Source organism: Tauraco erythrolophus, chromosome 26 (genome assembly GCF_009769465.1).
Source record: "Tauraco erythrolophus isolate bTauEry1 chromosome 26, bTauEry1.pri, whole genome shotgun sequence".
Lineage (NCBI taxonomy): Eukaryota > Metazoa > Chordata > Aves > Musophagiformes > Musophagidae > Tauraco > Tauraco erythrolophus.
In genome coordinates, this window is record NC_141490.1 from 4835560 (window position 1) to 4841559 (window position 6000).

Here is a 6000-nt window from a genome sequence, read left to right on the forward strand (position 1 = left end):
GATCTCTAGGCTTAAAAGGCGTAGATGGAGCTTTTGATGTCCGCTTCTGCAGCACGCGTTTAGGGAGAAAGTGTGGAATTGAGCAGCTGGCCATCAATCGCCGGAAGAAATTAAATGGCACAGGGTGTAATTAATTGACAAGAAACTTAACAACCCAGACGGGAACTGGTAATCCCATGAATCTGATTATGATAAAAAACACAACCAAATAATCCCAGGAAAGCTGTAATGGTGAAAATCTCCCTGCCTCCCCCTTCCCAGCCTCTTTTTATGTGAAGATAACAGCGACAAAACCGTCCGTGACATCTTTCCTTACTATCTCTGAAAAGGGAAAACCAGAAAGACCCCAAAGCCTTCGAATCGGTCTGAGATAGGAGAGATCACCGTTTGTCTGTGCAAGTGCATTTGAACGTTGTTAACTGTGCGAGCACGCAGGTATGGGGCTGTTTTCATCCGAGGGTGGTTTTTCCCCCCCCAAAGTCTGGTCTGTGTCAGCTTGGACGAGGGTGGTTTTGGTTAATTCTTCCCGATGCTCCGTGTATCGCTGGCAAATGTTCTTCAGCGCTGTCTAGTAACGCGATTTCTCGCTACGGTAACGTTTGTAATCTTTATCCGTAACTGGAAAACGGGGAGACACCGCCGCAGGTGCGCGAGCCGAGGGGGTTTGGCCGCGTGGTCCCAAAAGCCTCCATCGGCAGATGCTGAGCCCAGGCGGGAGCGGCTGGAAAACCCCCAGCTCTGCGGATGGAGACGGAGCCGCCGCGCAAAGCTAAGCCCAGCGCTTCGCGGCGGCTTTTAAAACGCGTCGCTGCTGGTTTCACCGTTTTCCCACTTCTTTCTCCTGCTCCAGCCCGGCCGTGCAGGCTGTGACGCCCGCCGGGGTCGTGTCCCTCCCTTTGCCCCAGCCGAGGAGATCCACTGCTCCCCTCCCGGTAATGCTGTTCTAACTCTTCACCAGAATGTATTTCCTCTTCAAAATAACTTAGGGTAGGTTTGGCGGTCGGTGATTTTCTGGATTGCATAGGCCTTTTATTTTTTTGTTGTTGTTAAAAGCAGGAAAGATGTAGCCCGCTCCGAGAACAGCCGGGCTCGCCTTCCTGCTCTGCCTCCACTCTCTGACTGCGTGGCCTTGGGCAAGTCACTCAACCTCTCTGTGCCTCAGTTCTCCCATCTGTAAAATGGGGATAAGTCATATTGGAGCACTTTGGACAAGCACTTGGTCGCCTGCAGACCACAAGTGCTACGTAAATGCTGAGTGCTAATACCAAGTGATCCCTACCTTGAAAATATTTAGAGATTTTTTTTTTTTTAATTTGGAGTGGTAAAATCAACCGCTGCATCCAGGTTTGCACACTTCCTCCTCTGCGGTAAAGTGCTAAACCCTCCAGCCTGCCTGGGAATAAAATACCGAGTGTTTCATGTGGATATTCTTGCTCTGAGCGGATTCAGGCTGTAGAAGAAGCGTCAGGAGAATCGCGGAGCCTGTAGGCATGTTTTCTGCCCCAGGCTCACCATTTGCATACGAAACTTTTTGTTTATTCCCAGGTAGAATTGCCAAGAGATTCTCTGCGATCTCGCCTTTAATTCTGCTTTGCCTTGGTTATTGCTCTTGCTGCTGGTTGAACCTCGAAGGGCTTAGGTGTTTGGAGAAAGACGTGAGCTCTCAGCCGGGCAGTCGGGATACGGCACTCCGACCACGCCACGCTCCCTGGGAGGTTTTAGGTTGGAGCCTGTTTGCTGCTCTGCCTAGAAATACCTGGTTTTAGAGGTCGTGCTTCCCTTTCCACGCTCGGAAACCCGCGACCAGCAGAGAGCACCGCGTCTTTTTCCAATCTCGAAGCCCTGACTTGGGTTTGAACCGCTTGACAACGAATCCTCTAAATCGATAACGAGATATTTCTGAGCTTTAACAACTTCGTGTGGGTGGTCTTCAAACCGTGAGCAGGTTTGCCTCGGGAAGGAGGGAGGGTCTCGTAGAAACGCCCCTCTCTTTCCAGCCTGCACCAGGGCTTTTTATTGAGTACGCGACGAGTGACCTGATGCGAGACCCTCAACTATCAGAGTGAGAATTCAACTTTGCTAACAGTATGACTGCGAATTTCTTTTATTTGAGTGTGTTTTAGGGGGTTTCCCTAGAATCCGCTCGGATCCGAATTGATTTAATGCCGTTCGCCCGCTCGGCAGCGGGGAAAACTCTGCCTGGCTAACTTCAGCTCGCCGGTAACTTCAGCGGCACGGCGAGCCGGGCTGCTCCCGACGGACAGGTGACGATCGGGGCTGCGGGATTGCCCTGGCTGGGGGGTGGGCACGGAGGCTTCGTGCTGGCCGTGCCACGGCTGACTCGCTCTTCCTTTCGCTCTCGTCGCCTCGACCTCTCAAACAGAAGGTTGTTTTTCGGTTTGTTTTTATTTTTTCATTTGAGCGCTTTCCAAACTATTTATGATGCCCGTTCGTACGGGCAAGGCGGTGTCTTCAGGCTCTTGAGGTCGCTACCTCGGGACTGTGTCCCCGTCCCATCTTACGGAGCTCTAGAGGACTCGGAGTGCAGGGAAGGTTGATGGAGCGCGCCGGCTTGCTGGGGTCAGTGTTTTGAGAGTTGTTTTCCTTTTGCAGGTGTTTTGAGCCGCTGGGCCCCCTGCTTTTCATGGTCTTCGACCTTTAGAGGCTGGAGCTGCAGCCCTCTCTCTTTCAGCCGTGTACCTGCCACGCTGCTGGAGTGGGAAATCCCGCCCGGGCGCCTCGTGGAAGTGGCTCTTCCCTAAAACCATCCTTAACTCCTTTCCCCGCTAGACCTTCCGATAGACTCAGGCCGCACTTTGGCAGATGGGCTCGCCTCTTGCTTTGGCAACCTCCTCGCTTCTCCCAGCCCTCTGGTTTCCATGCCCTTCAGGGGGTCTCCTCTCCTCCCGTGGACCTGGGACATCGAAGCCATGTCAGACGATGCCAAACGCTTCCCCCATTTCATCCCTGTTCGAACTCCGTTTCGCTTTGGTGGTTTGCAAACACAGCTGCTGCTGCTGCTTCATTTTTCTTTTTTTTTCTTTTTCTTTTTTTTTTTTCCCCTTTCATGCTGCAAAATATATCTTGATTTTTATCTTCCTGGGCCAAACTCTCTTATTTTGTAAGCTTGTCTGAGGTAGATGGCTCCTGCTTTATCACTAAGCGTACGATTCCTCCTTGCGCATTGTGAACGTGATGTGTTTGGAAAGTCCTGGGCCACGGTGGAAAAAAAAAAACGCCTTTGAAGAATAATTTGTCCTCAGGCTCTGCCGAGGTGTCGGTGTGGAGGACAGCAGCCTGGCTTTGGGTGGTCCTTGCTGGTGCCTCTGCCTGCGAGGTGGCCGGGGTGGGGATGCTCCAGCGCCGTTCTCGCACTGCCCAGGGGGTTTGCAGGATGCAGCCGCCCCAAGCCGGGGCAGATGATGCGGAGAGGTAGGTACGGGGTTGTTGCTGAGATCTCTTGGGATGAGGGGGTGGTCGTGGGGTGCCAGCCCTCACACCCTCTCCATCAAACCCGTGCAGGAGCCGCCGAGCAATCGGCCACGTGCTTTTAAGGTGACTTTGCTGTGCAAACCCGCTGGTGTTTTGGTTTTGCAACGTCGATGCGAAGGAGAATGCAAGTTATTGTAAGCAGGGAGAGAGGGAGTGTTTAGGGCTCGCTTGTGGGGCCCTGTTTCCGTGCCTGTCGTTAACCGCATCCACTTGGAGCGATGGGTTTGTAGGATCAGGGGAGCTGGAGGGTCCCGGGGCCTCTTCCCAGCTCTGCATCCCCGGACCACCGGCATGGTTTGTGGGTGCGTGCGTCGGTTCCCCTTGGGCAGAGGGGTCCCTGTGAGCTGCTGGGGATGGTGGGGAGTGTCTGTACGAGCGGGTGATGGTTTTTCCCAGCGCTGCCACCGCTGCGTGTTGTTCACTTGGATGATCTGGGCTGTCGATGGGGCGTTCATCTCCTCCTGGGTTGGAGAAGGCTGGAGACGACGGTGTTTGGATGTATAAATATAAAGGGAATAATGACTCTGTACCTCCCTCTGGGGGTGCTGAGGGCGCAAGGTTTGTGCTCAGCAGCCCGGGCACGGTCCCGGCAGGGCTTAGTCATGTCTCGTGGCACCCGGGTACCACGCACACGTTCTAGACTCGCCGCTGCTCGTGTCTTGCAGTTTCCACTAGGACAAAAATCTGCCTGGCGTTTTTTTTTTATCTTCCTGCTGCAGGCAGCGCTGTGGGTTTGGGATTTCTCCCGAGTTTCGGGTTGGTTTCCGCTGTAGTTCTTGGCTGGGGGTGTTTTTCGGCGAGGCTGGACCGGTGGCCAGCTGCCTGCAGGGATTTCCACATGCCTGGTGTGGGCTCGCTGCGGCCCCGGGCTGGCGGAATCGATGCTTTTTTTTTGTGGAAGGAAATCTTGTCCGGGAACCGGAGCAAAAAGCAATGTATATATGAGCTATAAATACATAGAGAAGCGTAGGACAAGGCTAGATAGGTGTGCAGAAGTCCAGTAGATTTGCATGTCGGGGGTATGTTTGTCTCTAGGGGAGAGTGTTTAGAGCCGTGATGGAGGGGGGGGGGATTGGGATGGGCAAAGCCAGGCAGGGCCTGGGAGCAGCCAGAGCCAAGAGGGTGGAATTTAGGAACAGACAGGCACAAGCTGCCCCACGGCAGATGTGACTTGCGCTGCCTCCCCGCTGCGCGCAACCAGATATTTTTTTTATTATTATTATTATTCCCCCCTCCCATTTTTCCCCCCCCCTGCTGTGTTCGTTGTACATGACTCACCCCCGGGCCGTGGTATCGCGGAGCAGGAGCGACGGATCCTCTCCTCTGCGTGCCCGGCGCGTGGGGCATGGCACGGGGACGAGACGTCACGTCGCCTCATCTCTGGTGCGGTCCGTTAAAGAAAAAGCGGCGCCGCGCAGGAACCCTTCTCCCAAGTCCCTCTAGATGCTGCTCTCCGGTTGCTCCTGGGAAGGCGTGATGCTGTGCATCTGTTCTTCCCAGAAAAGCATGAGTCAGACAGGATGAGAGGGACACGGCTAAATTTGTCCCTCGGGCTGAGGATCGCCGCGCCAGCCGGTGTCAGCAGCGGCTCCTCGCTGGGACGAGATGTTCTTCGCAGTATTTTTATTTATTTTATTTTTTTTAAATCATTAGCAGGACTTTTAGGATCTGAAGCATCTCATTTCCCCCCCTTCAGCTCAGGGTGTGGGTTTTTTTTTCATTTTGCTGAATATCTACTCCTCTCTGCCCGTGTTTGCAGAGGAGGGGAGGCTGGGGAGCGCGGTTTGTTCCTATCCAAGGCGACTGCCAAAATCCGTTGGCAAAAGAGGAAACTTAGCATCGAGCTGAATTTCCATCAGTCCGTACATCCCCCTGCGTGGTGGGGACCAGCACAGAGCCGCTGGTTTCTGGGAAGGGGCTGGAGATGCGAGCCCGATCCGCTCCCCGAGTGACTGGGATGAGCAGGGGCCGGCCACCGGTTCTGTTTTTCCCTGTTTTCCCCATTTCTCTGTGTTTTAGCCCGACAGGTTTGTGCCGTCGAAGCTATCTGTTCCTTATCGTTTGTACGGCAGTAGGCGTCTCGCTCGGTGGTGCTGGGGGACCTCAGGACACGTGCCCACGAGCATCCCCCATCCCCAGGGCTCTGGCTGCCTTTTGGTATGTGCATGGATGGATGAAGGACCGTACCCGGGGAGGGGGTGGGAGAGAGAAACAGGGGGCAGATGGGCTGGTCCAGGCTGAGGGATTTGGATGTCGAAAGCATGCGTCGTAGTGGTAGCTAAGTTTTTTTTTTTATACTGGTTGCAATGGGGCGGGACACGCGGTACGGAGGAGCTGGCATCCCCCGGGGAGGAGAGTTTGCCCAGATTTTTTGCTTTACCATCAAAATGACAATTTCTCTCCCAGGTGGGCCTTTATGTTTGTTCTCCTGAGGTTATGGGGGATCAAGAGGGCTGCAAAGGGGGGTGCCCGTCTTCCCAGGGCAAGGCAGTCCTGTGGTCCAAAAGC